The sequence below is a fragment of the Lissotriton vulgaris genome, chromosome 11 (assembly GCF_964263255.1).
Source record: "Lissotriton vulgaris chromosome 11, aLisVul1.2, whole genome shotgun sequence".
Classification (NCBI taxonomy): domain Eukaryota; kingdom Metazoa; phylum Chordata; class Amphibia; order Caudata; family Salamandridae; genus Lissotriton; species Lissotriton vulgaris.
The window spans coordinates 131,639,476-131,665,374 of record NC_141699.1 but is presented as its reverse complement, the minus strand read 5'-3'; the positions used below and the strand labels follow the sequence as shown (position 1 = coordinate 131,665,374).

At 49.1% G+C, this 25,899-nt stretch overlaps 1 protein-coding gene across 2 annotated transcripts in view; it reads right to left on the bottom strand.

The window, feature by feature from the left end:
* CCDC92 (coiled-coil domain containing 92) overlaps nucleotides 1-25,899 on the bottom strand; it is a 343,506-nt gene that overhangs the window by 270,792 nt on the left and 46,815 nt on the right. Inside the window, exon 1 of one of the 2 annotated variants that reach the window (XM_086942900.1) lies at nucleotides 3,099-3,242. The exons of the other annotated variant lie outside the window; for it this stretch is intronic. The gene's annotated coding sequence lies outside the window, so the exon portion shown is untranslated. Of the gene's footprint in view, nucleotides 1-3,098; nucleotides 3,243-25,899 lie in introns of those variants that run through there. 2 annotated transcript variants of the gene reach the window in all.

Here is a 25,899-nt window from a genome sequence, read left to right as displayed (position 1 = left end):
AGCGGCCTTCAGGCTTAGCCCAAAAGGAGTGTAAAGCAGCTTGTTTTACCAGTACTAATCATATAATGTAGGTTAAGTGTGTCTAAATGTGAATTGTTATTACACTGGATAGAAGGCTTTAAAGTGGTTCTTTGCTACATGGACTCTCACAAATTAACTTAGTAAGGGAAGGTTTGGTGTACAATACCCACAATGATAAACCCTTGGGGCAAAAGATTTGCACAGTGATAATGGTGATAAGCCAATGATAAAGTGAATAGTCTTGTTGGTTAATTAGGAAAATGTATGTCAGCGTGGAGTAATAAATATCTTTATGATAGCATCACTGCAACAACAGAATCAGTCTCCATTCCTGGTTCTGTTTCAGATCCATCTGCATGTCAGACCTTACCAGCCCAGTGCATGCTGGATAACGGAGTCCAGTCTGCTAACAACCTTACATCCATTACATTGGAGCTTCCTACAGCGGACTCTTATGATACCAGGGGGTCTGAAGTCAGTGACTCTAATGAGAATTTTTATTAAGCTAATAAGGATCCCTTTGTAGAAGAACTCATAGATACGCTAAATAGTGCATGCATGTATGTACCATTAGCTTCAGAGAGTCTTCAAAATATAATAATAAAATAATCAAGCATCTGTGAAACGAATAGATCTGGCCTTCGCTGGTGTGACTTTTTTTTTTGCGTAAACCAATGTCGCAAAATAAAATGGAAATGAAAAATATAATGCACTGAACGTGGTGGCTAAATGCTTGTAATAATATTTTTTTAATTAAAAGCTTTCATGGGGTGGCAACTTTACTAGCAATGTTTTTAAATAACAAGACTTTCAGTTGTACCATGTATTTTTATTATTTTCATGAAAACAAGAAGATTTAATCACCAAATCAGTGTGTAACTGTAAAAAGAGTTTCATGGCAAGGTGCAATCAATGGTTAGATAGCCTTTACCGTGCTTTTTATATCCTTTAGTCAACTACTGACATTTGAAATCAATGATGTGTCCTCCCAAGGGGGCTTGTTAAGAATGAGACTAATGCATCTGCTCAGGTTGACCAGGCGCTTCCCAAAAACGTTAGAGGGGCGGGGGAGGGGTGAATGAGGTCACAGCATTAACCAGTATGACACATGTTCATGTTCCGTACTTATCAAGATAGCCACTGTATAAAAGGAAAATAGAAGGAATTAGAGGGAACTGCCAAATAAACAGGCATTTCCTCATAAACTAGACAAAGAGAAGACAATATTGTATGAGGTTGGAGAACAGACAGAATAGGAGACAGTTAGCTCACCTGCCACTGTAGCATATTTACATTTCACTTCGTCCGCACTCTCTTACACTAAGGATTAATGTGCATGCTTGTCAGATCTTTTTTCTCATAAAAATGTTGGTGGTTATTAACAAACATTTCTAGTCTTCTTCACAACCGAAAAGCGAGACCGCAATTAAGCGCCCCTTTTAATTTCAGCTACCATGTTTTTGACTTCAATACTGCTGTTAAAGTCCAATGTCTCTTGCGGTCTGTTGTTTACTACCAAAAACAATATATGGTAATCAGAAATGTACTGACCATGGCAGGCATGTAGCTCTGCCTTTTTTCTACCCTTCACTGGAAATATTACAAAAGTATATTTCTGCCTCCAAAAGGGCCGCAGTAGAGCTCTTAAGGAATAGGTATTATATAGTGTACTTGAGGCCACATAACCAAGGACAGTGTCCGCAAAAGGAAAAATAGATAATATTTCTATAAAAGGGAGCTAGGGTCCCTAAAACACATAGACATAGAGAGCCATTACAGAGAAGGTAAGCAATTTCCAAAAGCAGCTACAGTGCACTCATAAAATGGGTATAAACAATGTGTATAGCTACTGTGCCCTCAAAACCAGATATGCCATTAGAATGAAAGTGTTTAACTCTTCAAAGAGCTGTTGTAGTCCTCTGAAAAAGAAGGCACATATCTATCAAAAAAACTAGCATTAGCGCATGAAAAGAGCAGCTGGAGCTTCACAAAAGAAACAATAAAGGGCAATGGTACCTTAAAAAGTAACAATATGAAACAAATAAAAGGTCGAGGGTCATAAAAAAAACAGCCATAGTGCCCACGACTTCTTTCCAAAATGAAAAAAAACACCTAAGCTACATAAACACAGGTAAGACAGCTCAGCGGGTTAATACATGAAATGAGGAAATCAAAGAGCAGAATTCGAATTCTGATCGGTGGCCTCGGCTTTTCAGCCTTCAGAGGTTGATAAAAAAAAAAAGCGTACTGCGTCTGATGGGTAAAATCACTCTTCTGAATCAATACAGCGCCTGCCAAGAAAACTGCATTAAAAAGATATTTGGTAGCGCTCAGTCATTAACGAAATTGTTAACTCGTATATATGGTTTAAAGAAAATATAGAGGTACACCTAATTTGTGAAACCGAGCCCTACTTGAGCATTTACGTTCATGAATAACTAGCCATGCTCAGATAAACTTACGAATGACCAATAGGTCGGTGGGCACGCACTTTTAACCATACTTGACATATTAAAGTGTAAAGTATGGGGACTCGGTGCTCAATCACGTGCTCACTCAGCTCGTGTTGATGCTCTTTACAGAGGAGCGGGCGTGCACGCCTGGCACAATCTCCGGCACACCCCATGCACAGCCTATGCAGCAGGGTCCCTCCCTGCAGAGGGAAGGCCGCCCGTCCAGCAGGGTAGCACCGGGGCCACTGTGCACGCACGTGCACCTGCAATGCGGATGGCATGCTGCTCCCCTGCGCGCGCCCAGCCCAGGGAACATCTGCGACCACAATAAAGAATAAAGATATCCATGGGCACCCGCAGTGCACAGCAGCATCTCTCGGCCCCCTCAGCCGCGAGGGGGAGGGGGACGCCCTGGCACAGCCCACGACTGGTCCCCCGTAGTAGTAAACAGAAGAGAAGCATCTACCCCAACCCCTCGCTAGCCCTAAATACTTGCCCTCCTCGCCTTAATCCTTCATCTGGATCCGTCCGCTCTGATAACCTCCATCTTCCTGAGCTCATCGCTCAGCTGCTCCTGCCCCGCCCGGCTAGGATGCAGCACAGAGCCCCAGGAACGCCCTTTACCTTGTGAACAGATGATGCGCCTGGCGCGCCCGGGAGCTCGAGCAGTCCACCTGCCCTGGCGGCGGCCCTAGGCTAGGGGCGCGGGATGGGACCCGATGCGGGCGGACGGCCGGGTCTCCGTGCGATGCATGCCAGCCCTGCTCTGATCACAGGGGGCCAGGGATGAGATAGGCTCGCTCCCAGAGGAGCGCTGATAGGCCTGCAGAAGGCAGCGCTGACAAGCTGCCTCCCAGGCTGGCCGTGACATCCGATCTGTAACCTTCAAAAGGCGATATGGATTCTGTAAACACCGCAGACCTAGAGCCGGCATGTGTCTGCCTTTAGAGATGCACGCCTCCCCTGCAGCTCCTCAAAACAATAAACCAAAGGGGGAGGGTGGGGGGCACACAAACGCCGCTGTACAGATACATCCATAAAGTGATAACATTTCTAAAATCCCAATGAAAACCTATGCCATAACACCAAAAAACAAGTGAAGACACAAACTTAACTGTCCTTGAAAAAGTACTGCCTGTACCTGATACACCCAAAACTTGAGCATCAAACATAATGACGACGTGTATTTTCTTTTAAATTATCCGCCCTTGTTGCGCTCAGAGATATAAGAGTCTATTTAACCTGTGTGGAGAGAGGTACTTCTCTCGATAGCCCAAGGTCGAGCCACCCATCGCCAGGCCATGTTACGCCGCCAGTCAGATGGTGAGTCTGCAGCCTCCACTCATGGCCGTGTATTCAATAGGGGTAGCGGAAGTAACATCAAACACCCTTTGACCTTAATGATATTACAGGAAGTGACATTAATTGACCTTTAAACCTAAATATCCTCAGAAAGTGCTGTCATTTTACCTTAACTCTGAAGACACCACCTTAATTGACATCGCTAACGTACCATAACTGCATGATTTCTATAATGCAACTCTGAAAAAAATCTGTTTTATAAACCACCTATATTAAGGTACTGAGTGACATTATCTTTGCTAGCTGTGGGAAGTAATACTTGTCCTGAATTGTAGCGAGCCAGACAGATTTGGGGGTTATAACAGTGACAACACTTTGAAGGAAATCTCCATAAATGTGCCACAAAGCCATAGGCTCTGAAAGGATACTCATTATATTCAACTCTTTTCATAGTGTGCTTAAGCCAATGAAACTATATGCATCCAGGGAATTGATCCTATTGTTTTCAGATTGTGCTATGGATGCCCCAATATATTAAAGAAATACCTTCAATTGTGCAAGGGTCAGCATTTTATCATGCATGTCCCGCATATGCCATGTGTGGACCCTAATGCCAAAAACGATCTACAATATGCCAGTTTCAGAATTTTGCAAATAATTCCATTCATATACATTATGTCAAAATTACCTCTAGTATGTCAGGGCCAGAGTCCTATCATAGTTACTCCCATCCCATATGCGATGCTTTTGTCTCTTATGTTAAGACGTTTCTCCAATGAACTAGCAACACAGGTGCCCCAAGGAAAAAAAGTCCTCAAGTATGCCAGTGCCAGCATTTTTCGATGGGTACATCGTATGCCAAAAACTGATTTTCGTATACCAGCACCAGTAATTTATGTAGGGTGACCATAATGTCAACAACTCACTCCAGCATGCCAAATGCCAGCATTCTGTCACAGGTGCCTGTCATGCTAACAATTTCCTCCAATATGCAAGCAGCAGCATTTTACTTGCATACCTGTAGTATAAGCCAAAAATTTCCAACAGCATGCCCGGGCCAACAGCAGACATTGCATTCTTACCCATGCTCACTTACATTCACTCGCTCACACTCCCTCATTCATTCTCACTTACTTGCACTCATTTACTATTATTCACTATCCTGCGCTCACTCCTACTCACTCACTGTCATACTCACTGACAATCATCTCACTCACTACATCTACCTGCCACTGATTTGCACTCACTTCTACTAACACATACAGGCACATGCCCACAAATACACACTCTTTTGCACACACACACTCTAACCCACAAGCACACACCCAACATACCTTTAAATCCGTTTTTTACTTGCATCACTTGCAACTGGAGATATTGTTCCAGCTCCTGGTGCTCCATTTTCAATTAAACTAATAGTGAATAATACACTACTATATACTATTAGCGCAACTAAACATGGGCAGAAAACAAGCGTGGAACACCAATACCCATAAGAGCAAGCAGCCTCAGTCTTTTTTGCACTGACTTTGCTACCCCTGAGGACAGGGGTCGCACAGGAAGTGCCAAGGAACGCAGTTGTGACCCCTAGTAATCCCTAAATTACATCCATGTCCCCATCCACAAGCAGTCATCGAATACATGCTATGTTATAATTAGAAGCAGTGCTCACTGCTTAAATATAGCATGGCAGTTGGTGAGGAACAATGAGGGTGGCAGTCTTCAATCTGCCCCTCTCTGGGGCCCAGGTATTTGTTGGGGGTGCCTCCTTCATCCTGCCTACCACAAGCGGCACGGGCGAAGGGGATTCTCTTGTGCAGTGCACATATGTTTTTATTGCATGAAGTATGTTTACCATTTGCCCAAAACACCTTATATCTAATTGCCAAAGACGCATGACAACACTGTTCGCACCTCGACTGACTTGGACTGGCTGATACTTAAAACCAACATCGTCTTCCCATCGTGCTGTATTACCTACAAGGGAGTAACAACCAATACACACCTGCGTAACTGACAGAAAAAAAACACACTTGACGAAGCCAAGGGAATACACAAAACCATTATATCCCAACCCTGAAATCAAGAATGAAATGTAAGCACCACAAACTAAGAAACACCCAGCTCCTTCTGCCTGTCAGTGCCAAGTTACGAAAGAACACTACTCCTTTCCTTTTCAGTTGCTTTTTGTACACAATCATAAATTGAACTTTATATCTAATCCTCCACTGGGTTTTGAACTCCATTCAATGTCCAGTGTCTGACTTTGAGAGAGACAAATGGATAAACCATTGGCGGCTCTCAACATTTTGAACCGGTGTACCACCGAGGCTGAGACTGCCTGGCACGCATGCTTTCAAAACCTTTTTAAAGAGGTTGGCATCTGTGTGCCTCTCTAGAGCATAGCTACTTAACCCACGGTTACGCTGCTTCAAAAACAATGGCACACTCATTTAACGACAACTCCACAATATGTAGAAACCCAAAGAATCAACATAAACAGTAGGACTAAGTGACAGAGGCAAGGCTTTCAGGATGCTGAAGTGGAATACCACCCAAGGACAAATGCTGTCAGAAGTTTTTCACTCACTCATCCATGTATACATTCCTCTCAGTGGCCTAAGCACTGCCTACAGACATCTGTCTGTAACCATATGTCACTCATGCCATACGTCATGCCATACGTCATTCTGTGAGTGATGAAAGCCTGTTCTAGTTCGTCTTCTTGATCAGTTGTGATTAGAATGGAAGCAAGTTTGCACTCACAACCTTTTGTGGGAGAGGGAAGCTTGCTCTCAATTTTTACACCAATTTTCGGTGGGTTTTGGCATAATATCCATTTCTCTTGGAGCCTTCAAGCACTCCTCTTGGGTCGGGCACAACCCATGGTGGCCTTCAGTGGTTGTGGAATTTATGTTTTAATTTCACAACATTTTTTAGTGAGAGAGATGAGCAAGCATTACAGACATGAGCATAAATCATGCATGGTTCCGTGGAATTTATGTTTTAATAGCACGAAACTCGACTATTTTTCTTTCAAAATCACAAGTTTCAAAATTGACAGAAAAATAAAACATTTCAGCCTTTCTCAAGCCAATCACATTGTTAAAATATTCAAATACGAGTGACAGGTGTCATGATATTATGACTTGCAATTTTGTACTGCAGCGCTATAGAAATTCGCGCTATTCTACTGACCTTGCCGGCAGGGAAACTCATCTTGGGGGGCGACTTTAATGCGGTTCTTAATGCAGAACTGGACCGCCATCCGTCTAGATCACAGAGAGCCAGGAACTCTAGTCTGGGGGGATTTTTAGACGCGCTTGGCTGACGGACGGATGGAGGTATAAACATCCTGTTGAACGTGGATACACTTTCCACTCGGGAGTCCATGGTTGTCTCTCTCGCATTAATTATTTTTTCCTCTCCGCTGATGGCCTTCCCCACTTGACTGACACAACGATAGGCGCCCGAGGCATCTCTGATCATTCGCCAGTTGCTATGACATATACCTCCTACGTTAAGGCGCGGAAACGCATTTTTCCAATATGCCCTGGTTATTTACAGATTCCTAAAATCCGGAAGGAACTCATTACAGCCACGAGAAACTATTTTCAAGAAAATGCAGATTCCGCCCGCTCGCCAGGGGTCCTGTTGAAAGCCTATAAGACTGTGCTGAGGGGGTAAGACATTGCATCAATTACGGGACATAGGAGGGCAGCTAGAGGTGAGCTAGATGGGATGGAAACCGATTTGGCCACGCTGTAATCACAATACGACACTGTCCCCACGGCAGACACGACACGGTTGCTGCGCCTTAAACAATGTGAACTCACCGCATATCAGCGGGAGCAAGTTACATTGCGGATTCAGCTTGCGCATCACACTATTTATGAAATGGGAGATAAGGCAGGGAAGCTCTTGGCGTTGTTGGATCAGAAGAAGAGGGCTCAGAAGACGATAGCGCAGCTCCACACCCCGAGGGTGTAGTTGTCACCACCCCTGTTGACATTGTTGCTACCCTGGCTGACCACTATGAGCAAGTCTACACCTCATCCTCACTCATTTCGAGGGAAGAGGCGCAAACATATATTAAAGACATAAAAATGCCGTCCCTCTTGGAGGACGATGCCTTGCTGTTGGAATCTGATTTCACAAAGGAAGAGGTCGCGGCTGCGATCCACTCCCTGCAATCAGGCAAGGCAATGGGACCCAATGGGATCCCCATTGAGGTATATAAGCGAGTATCCGACTTAACCGTCCCGCACCTCTTAGCTATGTATGTGGATAGCTTGAGCAAAGGGGAAAGCCCTCAAGATCAGCGGATTGCCACAATTGTTGCAATACCGAAACCTGGCAAGCCCCCGGACGAATGTACTTCCTATCGCCAGATCTCCCTGATTAATGCGAAAGCCAAGGTTTTAGCCAAAATGATTGCCAATCGGATTACCCCACATTTGGAGTCCTTGATTCATCCGGACCAATCTGGCTTTATGCCAAATAGCACTGCTCTTAATCTGCGGCAAGTTCATGCGGTGATAGCGCAAGTCCCACATCTTTCTGAACCCACTGTAGTTTTATCCTTGGATGCCCGAATGGCGTTCGACATGGTTGAATGGCCTTATTTATTTGCGGTTCTTCGACACCTTGGCTTCGGGCCTAATTTCTGCGCATGGGTACAGAAGCTTTATACTAAACCGCTGGCTCACGTGGTGGCTAATGGACATATTTCTAGGACCTTCCCACTCGGCCACGGCACACGACAAGGATGTCCTCTATCCTCCTTGCTTTTTGCCTTGATTCTTGAACCACTGGCAGTGTGGATCCGGTGGGACTCGATGATAAAGGGACTTATTTGGAACGCAACGTGGGAGGACCGCATCTCATTATATGCGAACGATATCCTCTTGTACTTGACCATTGCCAGGCGCTCTATTATAATTTTGCTTAATATTTTTGAAATCTTTGGCCGAGTCTCGGGGTATACTATTAATTGGTCAAAGTCGGTTTTATTTGTCATTAAGGGCCCCCCACCACAAATTCCGGCAGACTGCCCACTGATCATTACTGAAGAGACCTTTAAATATTTGGGAATTTGGGAGACACCTCAGCCAGAGGCCTTCTTCCGCCGTAACCTGACACCCCCTTTGGAGCGCTTCTGCATTGAAATACATCATTGGCACTCCTTGCCCCTGACCCTCCTGGGGAAAGCGGCATTATACAAAATGAAGACACTGCCCCGGCTACTTTACATTCTTGAAAATACCCCTTACGCTGTTTCTCAAAAATTAGATCCATAGACACGCTGGTCTCAAGTCTCCTGTGGGGAGATAAACCAGCGCGTATCTCCCGGCAGAAATTAATCCGGGGCTGGTTTGATGGTGGAGTGGCTCTCCCCGATATCCAACTGTATTATTGGGCGGCCCAGTTGAAGATTATTAACCATTGGCTTCATGCGCCCCAGTCAGAGCCGGCGTTTAAGGCTGATAGGTACGACCTCGGTAGTGGAGGGGTGCTGGCCGCACTCTATGATAAAAAAGGCGCAGCGGCACTGCTGGGTCCCACGGCCCACACGGTCAAACTCTGGTATGAGGCCCAGACCGACTTCAATGTAAGAACGTCATTACTCAGATGACTCCGCTTTGGTCCTCGCGCAGGTTGGGCCGTCTCTGTAACAGTAAGGGGTTCCAGACTTGGGACCTCATTCTTATTTAGACAGTGGGGGATCTCTGGAGGCAAGGGGCCTTATTAACATTTGAACAGCTGGCGGAACAATATGACCTGGCCCCCACTGAAAGGTTTAGATACTTGCAAATTTGTCACGCTCTGGGGTCGCTTATTTGGCCTGGAGATGAGGTACCGGAGTCTACCCCGCTGGAGGACAGGCTTCTTACTGAGCACATGCCCAAAAAAGTGACCACATACGTCTACCGTAAGCTCATTAATAATTTACCAGACCGACTTTGAAATTAAAGGACAAATGGATTGCGGAGGTGGGAGAACTAGACGAGTCAGACTGGCAGACCGCACTGTCCTCCCCTAGGGAGGTGGCTATCCCTTCCAGACTTCCCCTAGTGCAATTAAAAATACTGCATCAGGTCTACTATACTAGAGTCACGTTGCACGCAATTGGGAGAGCTGACCATAAATATTGTTTGCGGGGCTGTGGGGAGTGAGGGACGTTCTTTCACACCATTTGGAACTTTCGCCCCCCAATGAAATATTCTGTTCTAGAATTTTTAACTTTTTTAAATGCTTCTTAGATTTGTATTAACTATGTGTGTCATTTTCTCTTTTTGTATACCATTGGATCGTTATTGTGTATGTAAATTTTATGTGGATCTCTTACGAGTTCCAAAACATAAATAAAAAAAATAAAAAAATAATAATAATGAGGACTATGTCACAGGTAGTCACTGATTCAATAAAAAGGGACCCTAAGTGCTGCCTTTTGAATATTTGGGAACCCAATGATCTCATTCACTCCTCCCAGGACTGGATGACATTGGGAATAATGTATGCAAAGAGAAATGTAGCTAAAAATTGGGGATCTCAGATATTACCAACACTCAGGGACTGGTGTGCAGACCTTGACCACGCAATGCTGACAGAACGAACAGTGTATCTGAACCGAAAGTGCCCACAGAAGTGGGTCAGGATTTGAAGTGCATGGAATCAGTACAGGGGGTATATATGCGACCCTCCGACGATGTTGAGCGACAGTGATTCTGAGTGAAGGGGCGGGAATGGGGACGACGTGAGGGAGACAAATAATGTATCAATGTGATTCGCTGGATACGACTCCTATCGTATGATTATGTATTAAGACTTTGTATATGCCTATTTCTGTGTATGCACGAAAAGAATGCAAGTGTGCCCAAAAGGTTGCTTTGATTTCTAATAAAAAAGAGAATTAAAAAAAAAACAGGAATACACAAATTCTTTTCAACCACCTTCTCTCTTTTTGTCCTACACAGATCTTCACCAAAATTTCATGCCAGACCTTAGCTTACTTTATCAAGTAATTGTTAATTTTGGTGCAGAATTATGCACAGGGTCAAAAGTTATAAACAAATAACAATATTCTCTTTCAATTGAAGGTAGGCTGAATCATAACTAAACAGCGCCGACTGCAACTCTGCAATGTGTATATATACACACACACACATACACACAATGTGAAAACGAGAATCATGCTACATTATGTACTTTATTCCAGATACACAAGCGACAATCTTTAGCTGAAGGAAAATTATGGTTATAGTTCAAAAACTATAATAAACTGAGATTTGGCAGGCTACATCCCAAAAACCTGTTACATGTTTTCTGTCATATGGGGCCCATTTTTAGTCCAAGGCATGGTTTTCAATCATATCCTATGCCCATACTCAATTCCAGAGAATTATATTTAGTGATGTATGGCAGGTTCTGAGTACATGGTGTGCCAACCAGTAACCGTTTCCTCGGTGCTCGTTTGGCACTGAGAGGGTTCTTTATTATTTATAATTTCTTTCTTTTTCATTTCTTTCTTACTCGAGGACCTCAAACAGAGGACTCAAGCTGCAGTTCCATATTGAAATGTTAACAACTTATGATAGCAGTGATTTGCTGTGACAAATAAGCCTATTCACCACCAGTGGTGCCTGAAGAGGCTAGGAACACTTCTAGAAATAGCCTGACCCTAAATATATCCATGGACCCTCTCCAATCTTCAGGCCATTTGTGGCAATCAATTCTTGATAGAATAAAGAATTTCTACCTTGGAATTGTTTGTGCCCATTCCAAAATGGGCAATAAATTGAATAGCGTGGTTTGTGCACTGCAGAGCGTGCTCTATGACCAGCAATGTAACAATTAAATATTTTTTTTGCCATTTTAAGACTAGTTTTAGTGTATCTGGAGGCCCGCCAAAATGTCACTGCTTTCTGGGCTGGGCTCCCTGCCCCCTGAATAACTCATGATGGAGTTACCAGACCATTTGTGAACTCCGACACTGAGAAAGGGATTGCTTCACTGAAAATGTTAGCACCACAAGAGCCAATTTGACAGTGAGAATCCATTAACTCATTTTGAGGCAGAGTAGATGGAAATGGTCAACGAGAAAAAGGCTCTCTTGACAATCAGACTTAAAATATTGCTACCTGAATGGTGCATACATCTGATGGTCAAAATACACATAAAGTTAAAAGACTGAAGTTCACCTGTCACTTTTCTGTAAAGCAAATATCTCCCAAATGAGTGAACACCCAAACATAAAAAAGATATCTTCTACATGAAGCTCTACCTTCATGACGAATTTAGTGCAATTATATTGAGCCATTTTTGATGCAAAGGTAAGTTGCCAATAATAAATAATAACAAGCTCAGTCAATAAGTTTTGCCTTTAAAAGGCGAGCATGACGTAGTAGCTTTGCCAATGCATTTATTTGTTTTGCGTTTCCACAAATATATATATCCATAGGTAAATATATATCCACCCATCTTGTATTATCATACGAACACGAAAGTGGCACTCAAGGCTGAGTTTATGAAGCCTAAAATGTATTTAAGGCACAAGGACAATCAAAGCGATTCGGTTGCCAGAGGCAACCTTGGTCACGATCAAGCACAATTTTGTTTTCACAACATAAATACAATCAACCCCCGTGTGCATTGTGCAAACACCATGAACTATCACAAATTAAGTACAAAATGTGAGTGTCATCTTTTAACATTGAAGTAATACATTAAGACCAATGATCTCCGTAATACAATTCCTGTTGATATATATATATTTAGCCCCGCCGCGTCCCTTCATCTCTTTTACGGAAGAAGATCAATTTGCATATTAGCATGGAGCCACGGCTACGCAAAGGGGACCCTTCCTTTAGTGTTCCAAGGTACAATGGCAATTACCTGGACCGCCTCTGAATCCCCAGAAGCGGCGTCTCTGTTGTCGACTGGCAATCCATCAAATATGGACAGACGTGATCACGAAAACCGGCGTCTCAAGACGCGCTGCACATAGGGACCAAGCGGCTGGAAGTGAGGACTTTGGACAACGTTTATAGTCCAGCACAGTAAAGGAGTTCAACCTCAATCGCATTGACAATCAGCCGCTTACTAGAAGTAATTGAAAAAAAGGGCTGACGGAGGCACTCATTTTCATAAACGAAAAAACTGCATGCTGGATGTTGCAGTCTTTCAAAAGTGAACACTGAGCAGCGCGAGTGTCCCAGAGTGTGATTCGGTTGGGGCGTGGCCTACACTACTTCAGGGGGATGGGCCAACCATTAAAAAGAGAAATCAATGGACTTCCTGTACCCGAGGCATCTGAAGAGTCAAATCGTCGAAACGTGTCATGCCAAACCTAATAAATGCTGTTTTTTAGCCCCGCCGCATCCCTTCATCTCTTTTACGGAAGCAGATCAATTTGCATATTAGCGTGGAGCCACGGCTACGCAAAGAGGACCCTTCCTTTAGTGTTCCAAGGTACAGTGACAATTACCTGGACCGCCACTGAATCCCCAGAAGTGGCGTCTCTGTTGTCGACTGCCAATCCATCAAATATGGACCGACGTGGTCACGAAAACCGGCGTCTCCAGCCGCGCTGCACATGGGGACCAAGCGGCTGGAAGTGAGGACTTTGGACAACGTTTATAGTCCAGCACAGTACAGGAGTTCAACCTCAATCGCATTGACAATCAGCCGTTTACTAGAAGCAATTGAAAACAAGGGCTGAGGGAGACACTCATTTGCATAAACGAACAAACTGCATGCTGGATGGTGCAATCTTTCAAAAGTGAACACTGAGGGGCGTGGCCAAGATGGCGGGGTGAGAGGACGCTTCTTCTCGCAGCTCCCCGCTCCGACTAGGCCCGAGCCCTGAAATATAGCTTTTTCTCCCCCCACCGGAGCTTAACGGCATGGGGAGAAGCGGAGAAACCTGAAGAGAAGACGCTGGTCGAGTTCTAGCCTCCGTTCAGACTCAGGATAGCCCGTCGGACGGTGTTGGAGGTCCGGCCCGGGAAGCGTGAAGAGAGAGGAGGCCGACCCCAGAGCACGTCGGCCAGACGCATGCCGCGCCCATTGCCGCTTGGAGTGCGCAGCCAGAGGAGATACTGCAACGCCACGCCCGAGGGGTCCTGAGTGCCTGAGGGGACCACCGAGTCAGCCCCATGGGAGCAGCTGGGAGCGGCGCATGAGTTCCAGCCTACTCGTATGACCGCCCACCGGGAGAGTGTCGAAGCAGCAAGGGATCGGGCCCGAGGCCTCGCACGGAGCCTCTCCCCCCCGGCCCCTCCGGTGACGGGACTCCCCAGCTCAGTGGACGCCTAGGTCCAAAGAAAATCCGGCGTCCTTGGTGGCCCCGCGGCTTGTATTGTCAATTCCAGAGCGATTCTTGGCCACTGGCTCCGTGACGCACGACCGAGCTAGACGGAGGTGGAAGATGGCGGAGTTGCCCTGAGAGGCCTCTGTTGGTGACTGCGGCTGGGGGGTCTTGCACGGTACCGGAGGGACCCACAGCGCCTCTCCCTTCAGGCGTAGCCGGGGGCAGAAGGAGGAGACAACCGCCGGTGATACCACCCGTGCCTGGTGGAGCCCGCGACAGACGGAAACCGGCGGGGCCTATGGGAGGAGTGAGCATCCCGTCATAGCGACCACGTCTGGAGCCCAGCGTGGCGGAACCGGAGGCGCTCTCCCCAGACTGTGCTCGGAGCAGTTGCCGGTGACAACTACCAGTCCCCTATCTGACCTAGGACACCACCGGCAGATCGAGATACGTCGAGTAGAGGGGACGGGAGAACTGGCCCACACTCAATCCAAGATGGCGTCGGGCAGAGGCGCCAAGCGGGGAGAACGCACTCTCCCCGACATGCTCAGCAGATCCCAGCAAAGAGGAAATAGGGGACAGCTATCAGCAAGCCCTGCCAGAGGATCGCAGGGGGCGACTGGAGGGGAACCGCCGGTCACCAGATCGTTCCTTGAGTCGCTGTTCAGCACCCTCAGAGACGATTTTCAGACACTTAAACAGGAGGTGGCGGGTGAGGTTCGGGAGGTGCGCAGAGAGGTGGAAGAGATCGGGGAGCGAGTGGCCACGGTGGAGGGCACAAACCACCGTCTTGATGAGGAGTTAGTCCTATTGCAACAGGAGGTGCTACGCCTCAGAGAACAGCACTTAGATCTGCAAATGCACATTGAGGACCTTGAGAACCGCTCTCGGCGAAACAATATACGAGTCCGAGGAGTTCCATCCTCGGATGAAGGCTCAGATACGGCTGGCTACCTGAGAGACTTGTTCCGAGCTATCCTGGGTGAACCGCCCGAATTCCCGGTCAGGATTGATAGAGCGCACAGAGTGGGCCCGCCACGACGAGCATTGGCGCCCCCTCCGGACATTTTGGCCTTCCTCCCAGATTTCCCACTAAAGGAACGCATCATGGCTGAGGCCCGGAAACAATCCGCGTTCACTTTCCGTGGCCACTCTGTGGGACTGTATCAGGATCTGCCCGCCATCACTCTTCAAAAACGGAAATCATTCAAGATCGCCACGGACTTTCTGAGAGAGCACGAAACACCCTATGCCTGGGGTCACCCCTTCCGCCTTATCTTTCGATGAAATGGCACGATGTATCAACTTAGATCGCTTCAGGAAACATGTGAGGTTCTGGGGATCACGGCGGAGGAGGAAGACACGACCACGCCGAGCTGGAGGCGCGGCCCCAGAGATGGTTGGCAAAGGGTGTCACGGAGAAGAGGGTCTGCCAACCCCAGAAGGCCGAACTCGCCCACCATCAGTGGAGAGGTGTGGCTCACTGGTTAGAGGCGGCAGACCCGAGTGCAGAGAACGGCCCGGGACCAGGGTTCGATTCCCGACGCGGCAGGGTCTTGGACCAGGATCAGCGGACTGATAATTCTCGCATCGGTGCCTACTCCGACCAGGGAGCACACTCGGCAACTCTGGGCATTAGCTTGCCTCATCTCCACAACGGCCCCACACAAACGCCGGGGATGCCTGGTTTCACCTTGGAGACCCCCAGGAGGGACTATCTCACAGGGAAAGCCAGGACGGGTTCCCCAGCGGTCTATAGCGCTACGAGGCCTCCGGGTAGCAGTGCGCTTTACAAGACACAACAATTTACAATTTACAATTAGAGCCAACATGGCGGATGCGGTCTCCGAGGCGGCCAGAAGCAACGCCTCCAACGGTGATGTGGCTCTTACAGCATAATGACGCTCCGGGGGGAGAACACCACAGCCTTACTGGTGTAGCAGGTTCGGGTCTTGGAGGGCGGGGGGTGGGGGGGAAGAGGGAGAGGGTGTAAGTGGCCGGACGTCCACACTGGTAACTCACCACAGGCGTGCCCGGAGGGCATGACTGGTGTAGGAGAGTAGGGTCTGCAATCCCATGATCACCCGGATTTTTTGCTTTTGTTTCACTGGTTTACGACTTTCTCTGGCTGTGGGCCTGCTAATCAGACCCACAGCCTGGCTGTTCTCTTTCTAAATTACAACATGTACCCTAGGTGCATTTACCAATTGGTACCGGGCCACCTTATCAGACCCCGTAACGCAGGGCATAGGTGTACCCAGGGCCGCCAGGGGCTGCAGCATGTATTATGCCACCCCTGGTTGGCCTCCTAAATTTGACACAACTGGCTGCATGACAGCTGGGGCAAAGTCGTGTAAGCACCCTTTGCTGTAGGTATAGTAGCTCTATATCTAACCATACAATGGACACCCGAGTTCCTATCAGTCACTCCTATGGCAGGCCTTGACAATCCTGAAGGCAGAGTGCGTGGGCTCGTGTGAACTAGGTTCTGGCCCGAGCCGAGCCCGGTTGCAGCTTGCGGAATCAAGACCCAATGGCTGTTCCATGATAACGCGTACCACATCGGTAACTTCGGTATCGCGTTATCAAGGCATGTCGAGTAAGGTGTCATACGAATCGGGATGCTGCCCTCTCACCAATTCTGGCGACGAGGTTAGCATTCCGCCCTTCTAGAGGGACACGACATGTACGTAACTGTGAACCCCGGTTAAAGTTAACTAAAGCCTCAGCTCCACCAAATGGATGCTGCCACCACAGACACGAGTCTGACCTCCTGCTGCTGGGAGTCCTTCCAGCGAGGGGCGCTTGGACAAAGGGTTTCCTGTCGAGGGCGGTGTTCGCACCGTCCCAGACAGGGTTTGTGTATTCTGGGTAGGTAGGGCTTCTGCGAGAAGGTGACTGCGGAGTGGCACCCCGGTGCTCACTACGCATCTGCCGGTCAGAACCAGTTCCAGGGGCGCCAGCCCTGGCCTGGGGAAAGTCCGGCAGGGGAGAGGGGTGTAACTACCCCCCTTCCTGGTCCCACCCTTAGGGCAGGACCTAGTCATGTACCCACCCCTTTCTTTAGAATAAAGGCCGGAGCGGGGACCCTTCCAAATTAGATCATCTTTGAATCAAGAACTACTTTCTACGAAAGGACATTCGAGACTCTTCTAAAGATTTCCTCCTTGTGACTAAGGAGTAGTCACCCTGCATCAGCGGGCACCATCTAAGAACTCTGCGGTTTGCTGCAAGTCCTTCCTCAAGGATCCGACGGCCCAGCTCGACGAGAACCGGCTTCCCTGGCACCTCTGACCTCTACCCACGTCATCAGCTCAGCTGTGATCTGTGGGTGCGACGAGACCTCGAGGGACCGGCCATCATCAAAACCTGCACGCTTTCTTAACCAGCACGACCATCGAAGCCATTCTCTGGTGAGTGCTCTGGGGTCCGAGAAGCCCCGACCCTGAGCCGCTCCAGCACCGAAGTGCAGTCTCCCAGCCTCTCCACGATCTGCGTGGGGCCCTTCTGCTCGCTGCCAGGCACGTTGTCTGGTCACTAGCCGCTGGCTTGTGCCCTTCCTTGACGACATCCGACAACCAACGCTGCTGGTCTGGTTGCTCCAGACCGGCCCTTGCTCCCTTTTCCGAGAGGAGCACCCCGGACCCTCCTGGTCCATTCAAGACGCCATCTTAGGCCTACCACGTGGCCCTGAGATCTGCCAAGGCTTGTTGCCCCAATCCTGGGCCCAGCGACGCCGACAGCATCATCCTTCGTGGGACAGCTCGCACCTCCATCCTGGTCGCCGACAACGCCTCCTGGTCCGTGAGACTGCAGGGCCTAGCGTCGCCCACTCACCTGGTCGAGGTGACGGCCAACCGGTGCCCTCCTGGTACCCTCTGACTACTGGCTAGTAGTACGAACTTGGTCCCCTCTGCTTTCAGGTGTCATCGATCTCCGATCCAGGCTTGGATCTCTACGAACTATTCATCACTGGTCGCCGGCCAGCAACTCCTTTTCTTCCGGCTCCTGGCTCGTCAGCGAAGACCCCGACGCCTGTAAGACTTGTGCAGCCGCAGCCCTCGTGGCTAGGTAACTCGGCATTTCGGTGCCTGCATAGCCTCCTTACTCTAGGGTCCTGAGTCCCTCGCTTCCGACTTGCCTTATCGGGTCCGCCCGAGACCACTAAACTTTCCGTGTCCTCGGACACTTGTTTTAATTGTGCACTTGAAGTATTTTCCTAAGAGATTTGGTTTGTGCTTAGTACCCTGTCCTCATAAAGAGTACAGGGCTGTTGTGATTCTTAATAAATAACTGTTTATTTTCATAACACTTGTGTGGTGTCCTTTCACTTGGTGTTCAAGGGGTATATGTGGTATAACAGCTGGCTTAACACGCCCTCTCGAGTCTTTAGCCTTAGACTGCTCGTATCCACGCTACTAGGATAGCTGGTCTATAGGTTGACTTACAACCAAACACCATAAGGGTCGTTGGAACGATACATAGCGGTCGCTAGAATAGCGAACGTTGCATATCGGGCCAACTTCTCACATTGGTGAGCAGCGGTTGGGATTTGAGCTTGCTGTTGTTTACCACACGTATCCTAAGAATATCTTGTTGAAAGATCGCATAAGTACTGTTAGTACATATAACTAAAGCTTAGAATACTCTGAGTTCTACTGAACCAGCTGTTGCAGCTCCTCAAGGCGTAGCACACCTTGGCTGCAACTCTTAGCAAGGGAACAGTAGGTAAACACATAGTGTAGGTAGGTGCATCACTTACACCACACTAGAAACAGTATGTCGGACAAAGGAGGAAACTCTGAGTCTCCCCTTGTGTCAGTTGACCCTCCACAGGTCATCCCTTCAAGATATACTGTGCTGAGCTTCAAGGAGTTAAGACAAGTGTGTCACTCCAGGAACATCAAGCAGGGGTCTAACCCCACAACGTCCTTTCTGATTGGTCTCTTGGAGACTTATGATGCCAGAAAAGCTGAGACCCTTCTTAGCTCTTCTAATCCAGAAGGAGACATGCCTCCCCTTGAGGGAACCAGAGGCGATCCTGACCTCATCCACCTCGCAACTGAGAACGAAGATGTGGAGGATGATGAGGATGAGGATCCCTCTGGGGATGAGGCAGATAAGGGACAGGTAGAAGTCGTTAGACTAAGCAGGTCCAACTTAAGCAAACATGACAGTGGTACTGGGGGACCCCTGGGGCCACTATCAGGTCAGCTTAACATTGGGAATGGACGAGCCAGATCTCTGTCAAGAGACTCTGGCAGATCCCTTCAAACCAATGGCTCTCACAACTCTTCACAAAGAGGGATGACGTCCCCTCAGCGGAGAGTGTACGAAGCTAAGGAAAGGGCAGCTAATCTGAGGATCGAAAGGGAAGAACTTGCCCTGGCCAAAGAAAGGCTTGCCTTTGCTAGAGAGCAACAGTTAAGTGGGGAAGTCCCCACTGGTGGCAGCATTGTACCTAGTAATAGGGAAAGGAGTTTTGATACGAAACACCTTGGTAAGATAGTGCCCCCCCTTTAAACAAGGGGACGACATCCACAAATGGATTACTGCTTTGGAGAGGGCCTGCACGGTGCAAGGTGTTCCCCAGAGTCAGTGGGCAGCTATCTTGTGGCTCTCCTTTGAAGGTAAAGGAAGAGACAAGCTCCTCACCACAAGGGTAGAGGATGCTAATAATTACCACGTCTTGAAGAATACACTCGTTGAAGGGTTTGGCCTAACCACTGAGCAGTACAGGGTGCTGTTCAGGGATACCCAGAAAACGCAGTCTCAAGATTGGTCTGACTTTGTCGATTGTGCCACTAAGGCTTTTGAGGGCTGGTTGCTGGGCAGTAAGGTTACTGATTACCAAGGATTGTATAATTTGATGATGAGAGAACAAATTTTAAACAATTGTCAGAACCAGTTGTTGCATCAGCATCTTGTCGACTCGGATCTGACCTCTCCCCAAGAATTGGGAAAGAAGGCAGACAGATGGGTTCGTACAAGAGTTAAACAGAACCAGGGCCAGAATCAAGGTGGTCAGAAGAAAGCAGACCAGAAGGGTAAAGATTCTAAGGGGGAACAAAATGACCAGAAGTCTTCGACAGGTCCCCAACAACCCAAAGAGGGTGGGGGTCAGGCTCCCCAAAAGAAGAAAGAAGGCCAATCCAAAAGATGGTGCCAGTACTGCAAAAGTAAATCTCACTGGTTTAGTGAGTGCACCAAGAAAGGAGGAGGGCAGACTCCTGCCACTGCAGCCCCTAAGGCACCTGTGCCCCCTAGTACAGCCAGCAGTGGTAGTGCACCTCCCAAGGGTTTAGTAGGGTTAACCCTGGGTTCTGAGGGGCGTGACAACTTAGTTGGTACGCTCACTCAGGCTGTCCTTGTCAGTACAGGGGATGTGGATATGTCCCCTGACGTAAGTCCCAATACTTTGGGCAAATACCGACAGACACCTTTCATAAATGGAAAAATGGCTCAGGCCTATAGGGACACTTGTGCCAGTGTCACCATGGTGACACCTAACTTTGTGGACCCTGGACAGATCATGCCAGGTACAGAATTCCTGGTGACCAATGCAAGCAATGTCACCACCAATCACAGTATGGCAATTGTAGCTTTCTCCTGGGGAGGGGTAACTGGCCAAAAGAAGGTTGTAGTTAGTTCAGACCTCCCAGTGGATTGTTTGTTGGGCAATGATTTGGAGTCATCACAATGGTCAGAAGTGGAGCACCGGACTCACATGGAAATGTTAGGTTTGCCAGCACATGTGTTCGCTGTGACCAGGTCACAGGTCAGGAAATGCCCCACTGAACAGGTGCTGGATCCTGGAACAACGGACCAGACACCTCCCAAGAAAAAGAGCGGTAGGGTTAAGGCTGCGCCTTCCCCCTTGCCCCAGGTCGTGGATCAAGTCTCAGAGGAGGCTGACCTACAGGAATTGAGGGAAACTGAGCCGAGAGAGTTCGAACTTGATCAAGTTGAATTCTTGGGTTCAGGGGGACCCTCAAGGGAAGACCTGGGGAAGGACCAGTTAGACTGCCCTTCTCTTGAACCCCTCAGACAGCAGGCTGCTGCTGAGGCTGCTGGGAACGCCACAGGTACCCACAAGGTATACTGGGAAGATGGACTCCTGTACACTGAGTCAAGAGACCCCAAGCCTGGCATGACCAGGAGGCTGGTTGTACCCTTGTCTCAGCGAGGTTTCCTACTTACCTTGGCCCACGAGATTCCCTTAGCAGGTCACTTAGGCCAGTCGAAGACGTGGGACAGGCTTGTCTCGCACTTTCACTGGCCTCATATGAACGAAGATACAAAGGAGTTTTGCCGCTCCTGTGTCACTTGCCAAGCCAGTGGTAAGTCAGGTGGCACGACAAAGGCCCCCCTTATACCAATGCCTGTGGTGGGGGTGCCCTTTGAACGGGTGGGGATTGACATCGTCGGTCCCATGGAACCACCAACAGCATCAGGGCACAAGTTTATACTGGTGGTAGTGGATCATGCCACCAGGTATCCTGAAGCTATTCCCCTTAGGACCACTACAGCACCTGTTGTGGCAAGAGCCCTAGTTGGAGTATTCTCCAGGGTGGGCTTTCCTAAGGAGGTCGTCTCCGACAGAGGTGCAAACTTTATGTCGAGCTACTTAACTGCTATGTGGAAGGAATGTGGTGTCAACTACAAGTTCACTACACCCTATCATCCACAATGCAATGGGCTTGTTGAGAGATTCAACAGGACCCTAAAAGGGATGATTCATGGACTACCTGAAAAGCTTCGGCGTAGATGGGACGTCCTGATCCCCTGCCTTTTATTCGCTTACAGAGAGGTCCCACAGAAGGGGGTTGGCTACAGCCCTTTTGAACTTTTGTACGGGCATCCTGTAAGAGGACCCCTGTGTTTGGTGAAGGAAGGATGGGAGAGACCTCTCAAAAAGCCTGCAACCAACATAGTGGACTATGTGCTTGGCCTCCGCTCGCGGATGGCTGAATACATGGAGAAGGCATCCGAAAACCTTAAGGCCAGCCAAGAACTCCAAAAAGCTTGGCATGACCAAAAGGCTGTCTTGACTGTTTACCAGCCCGGACAGAAGGTGTGGGTGTTGGAGCCAGTGGCCCCAGCAGCACTCAAGGACAAATGGTCCGGGCCCTACACCATCCTGGAGAAAAAGGGAGAGGTCACCTACCTGGTCGACCTGGGAACTCCCCGGAGCCCCCACAGGGTGCTTCATGTCAACAGGCTCAAGGCATATGTCGACAGGAAGGACATGAGTTTGCTCATGGCCCTAGATGAGGGACAGGAGGAGGAGAGTGACCCTCTCCCCGACCTGCTCACTCAGAATCCTGACGATGGATCGGTAGATGGTGTTGTCTTTTGTGGCAGCCTCTCCGAACATCAACAGAAAGACTGTAAACAGGTTCTTCAGTCTTTCAGACATATGTTCTCTCTAACCCCCAGTCAGACCAATTGGTGCACCCATGAGGTTGACACTGGTGACAGCTTGCCCGTCAAGAGTAAAATCTACCGGCAGCCTGATCACGTTAGAGACTGCATCAAGAGTGAAGTGCAGAAAATGTTGGAGCTGGGAGTCATTGAACCCTCGGATAGCCCTTGGGCTAGTCCCGTAGTTCTAGTGCCGAAACCTCACACCCCGGGCGGTAAGAAAGAGATGAGGTTCTGCGTAGACTACAGGGGTCTCAATGCAGTCACTAAGACTGACGCCCACCCAATACCAAGGGCAGACGAGCTTATCGATAGACTGGCTTCGGCCAACTACTTAAGTACGTTTGACCTGACAGCTGGGTATTGGCAAATCAGGTTAGCTGAGGACGCCAAGCCTAAGACCGCATTTTCTACCCCTGGTGGGCATTATCAGTTCGTGGTGATGCCCTTTGGTCTGAAAAATGCACCTGCCACCTTCCAAAGGTTGGTGAATCAAGTCCTTACTGGGCTGGATGACTTCTGTGCAGCATATCTAGACGATATTGCTGTCTTTAGCTCCACCTGGGAGGATCACCTGGTCCACCTGCGGAAAGTGTTAGAGGCCCTGCAAGCCGCAGGCCTCACTATCAAGGCCACCAAGTGCCAGATAGGGCAGACACAGGTTGTATACCTGGGCCACCTTGTAGGTGGAGGCCAGGTTCAGCCACTGGAGAGCAAAATACAGTCAATCAGGGACTGGGCTCCTCCAACCACCCAGACTCAGGTTCGAGCTTTCTTGGGCCTGACTGGATACTACCGAAAGTTTGTCAGGAACTATGGTTCCATCGTGACACCATTAAATGAACTGACAAGTAAGAAAATGCCAAAAAAGGTTCAGTGGACAGCGAGCTGTCAAAAAGCATTCGATGACCTAAAGCAGGCCATGTGCACGGCGCCTATCCTTAAGAGTCCAGACTACTCCAAACCATTCATTGTCCAAACAGACGCTTCTGAGTTGGGTGTGGGAGCTGTTCTTTCTCAACTGAATTTTGATGGTCAAGACCAGCCCATTGCTTTTATAAGCAGAAGGCTGACCCCTAGAGAGAAGAATTGGTCAGCTATTGAGAGGGAGGCCTTTGCTGTGGTTTGGGCCCTGAAGAAGCTGAGGCCATACTTGTTTGGCACTCACTTCAAGATTCAGACCGACCATAAGCCCCTCTTGTGGCTAAATCAGATGAAGGGTGAAAACCCCAAACTGCTTAGGTGGTCCATTTCCCTACAGGGGATGGACTTTACAGTGGAACATAGACCTGGTACTGATCATGGCAATGCCGATGGGCTCTCCAGATATTTCCACTTAGAACAAGAAGACTCACCTGGTCAAGGTTAGCTTATTGTTCCGACGTTTGGGGGGGGGGGTCATGTAGGAGAGTAGGGTCTGCAATCCCATGATCACCCGGATTTTTTGCTTTTGTTTCACTGGTTTACGACTTTCTCTGGCTGTGGGCCTGCTAATCAGACCCACAGCCTGGCTGTTCTCTTTCTAAATTACAACATGTACCCTAGGTGCATTTACCAATTGGTACCGGGCCACCTTATCAGACCCCGTAACGCAGGGCATAGGTGTACCCAGGGCCGCCAGGGGCTGCAGCATGTATTATGCCACCCCTGGTTGGCCTCCTAAATTTGACACAACTGGCTGCATGACAGCTGGGGCAAAGTCGTGTAAGCACCCTTTGCTGTAGGTATAGTAGCTCTATATCTAACCATACAATGGACACCCGAGTTCCTATCAGTCACTCCTATGGCAGGCCTTGACAATCCTGAAGGCAGAGTGCGTGGGCTCGTGTGAACTAGGTTCTGGCCCGAGCCCGGTTGCAGCTTGCGGAATCAAGACCCAATGGCTGTTCCATGATAACGCGTACCACATCGGTAACTTCGGTATCGCGTTATCAAGGCATGTCGAGTAAGGTGTCATACGAATCGGGATGCTGCCCTCTCACCAATTCTGGCGACGAGGTTAGCATTCCGCCCTTCTAGAGGGACACGACATGTACGTAACTGTGAAGCCCGGTTAAAGTTAACTAAAGCCTCAGCTCCACCAAATGGATGCTGCCACCACAGACACGAGTCTGACCTCCTGCTGCTGGGAGTCCTTCCAGCGAGGGGCGCTTGGACAAAGGGTTTCCTGTCGAGGGCGGTGTTCGCACCGTCCCAGACAGGGTTTGTGTATTCTGGGTAGGTAGGGCTTCTGCGAGAAGGTGACTGCGGAGTGGCACCCCGGTGCTCACTACGCATCTGCCGGTCAGAACCAGTTCCAGGGGCGCCAGCCCTGGCCTGGGGAAAGTCCGGCAGGGGAGAGGGGTGTAACTACCCCCCTTCCTGGTCCCACCCTTAGGGCAGGACCTAGTCATGTACCCACCCCTTTCTTTAGAATAAAGGCCGGAGCGGGGACCCTTCCAAATTAGATCATCTTTGAATCAAGAACTACTTTCTACGAAAGGACATTCGAGACTCTTCTCAAGATTTCTCCCTTGTGACTAAGGAGTAGTCACCCTGCATCAGCGGGCACCATCTAAGAACTCTGCGGTTTGCTGCAAGTCCTTCCTCAAGGATCCGACGGCCCAGCTCGACGAGAACCGGCTTCCCTGGCACCTCTGACCTCTACCCACGTCATCAGCTCAGCTGTGATCTGTGGGTGCGACGAGACCTCGAGGGACCGGCCATCATCAAAACCTGCACGCTTTCTTAACCAGCACGACCATCGAAGCCATTCTCTGGTGAGTGCTCTGGGGTCCGAGAAGCCCCGACCCTGAGCCGCTCCAGCACCGAAGTGCAGTCTCCCAGCCTCTCCACGATCTGCGTGGGGCCCTTCTGCTCGCTGCTCAGCACGTTGTCTGGTCACTAGCCGCTGGCTTGTGCCCTTCCTTGACGACATCCGACAACCAATGCTGCTGGTCTGGTTGCTCCAGACCGGCCCTTGCTCCCTTTTCCGAGAGGAGCACCCCGGACCCTCCTGGTCCATTCAAGACGCCATGTTAGGCCTACCACGTGGCCCTGAGATCTGCCAAGGCTTGTTGCCCCAATCCTGGGCCCAGCGACGCCGACAGCATCATCCTTCGTGGGACAGCTCGCACCTCCATCCTGGTCGCCGACAACGCCTCCTGGTCCGTGAGACTGCAGGGCCTAGCGTCGCCCACTCACCTGGTCGAGGTGACGGCCAACCGGTGCCCTCCTGGTACCCTCTGACTACTGGCTAGTAGTACGAACTTGGTCCCCTCTGCTTTCAGGTGTCATCGATCTCCGATCCAGGCTTGGATCTCTACGAACTATTCATCACTGGTCGCCGGCCAGCAACTCCTTTTCTTCCGGCTCCTGGCTCGTCAGCGAAGACCCCGACGCCTGTAA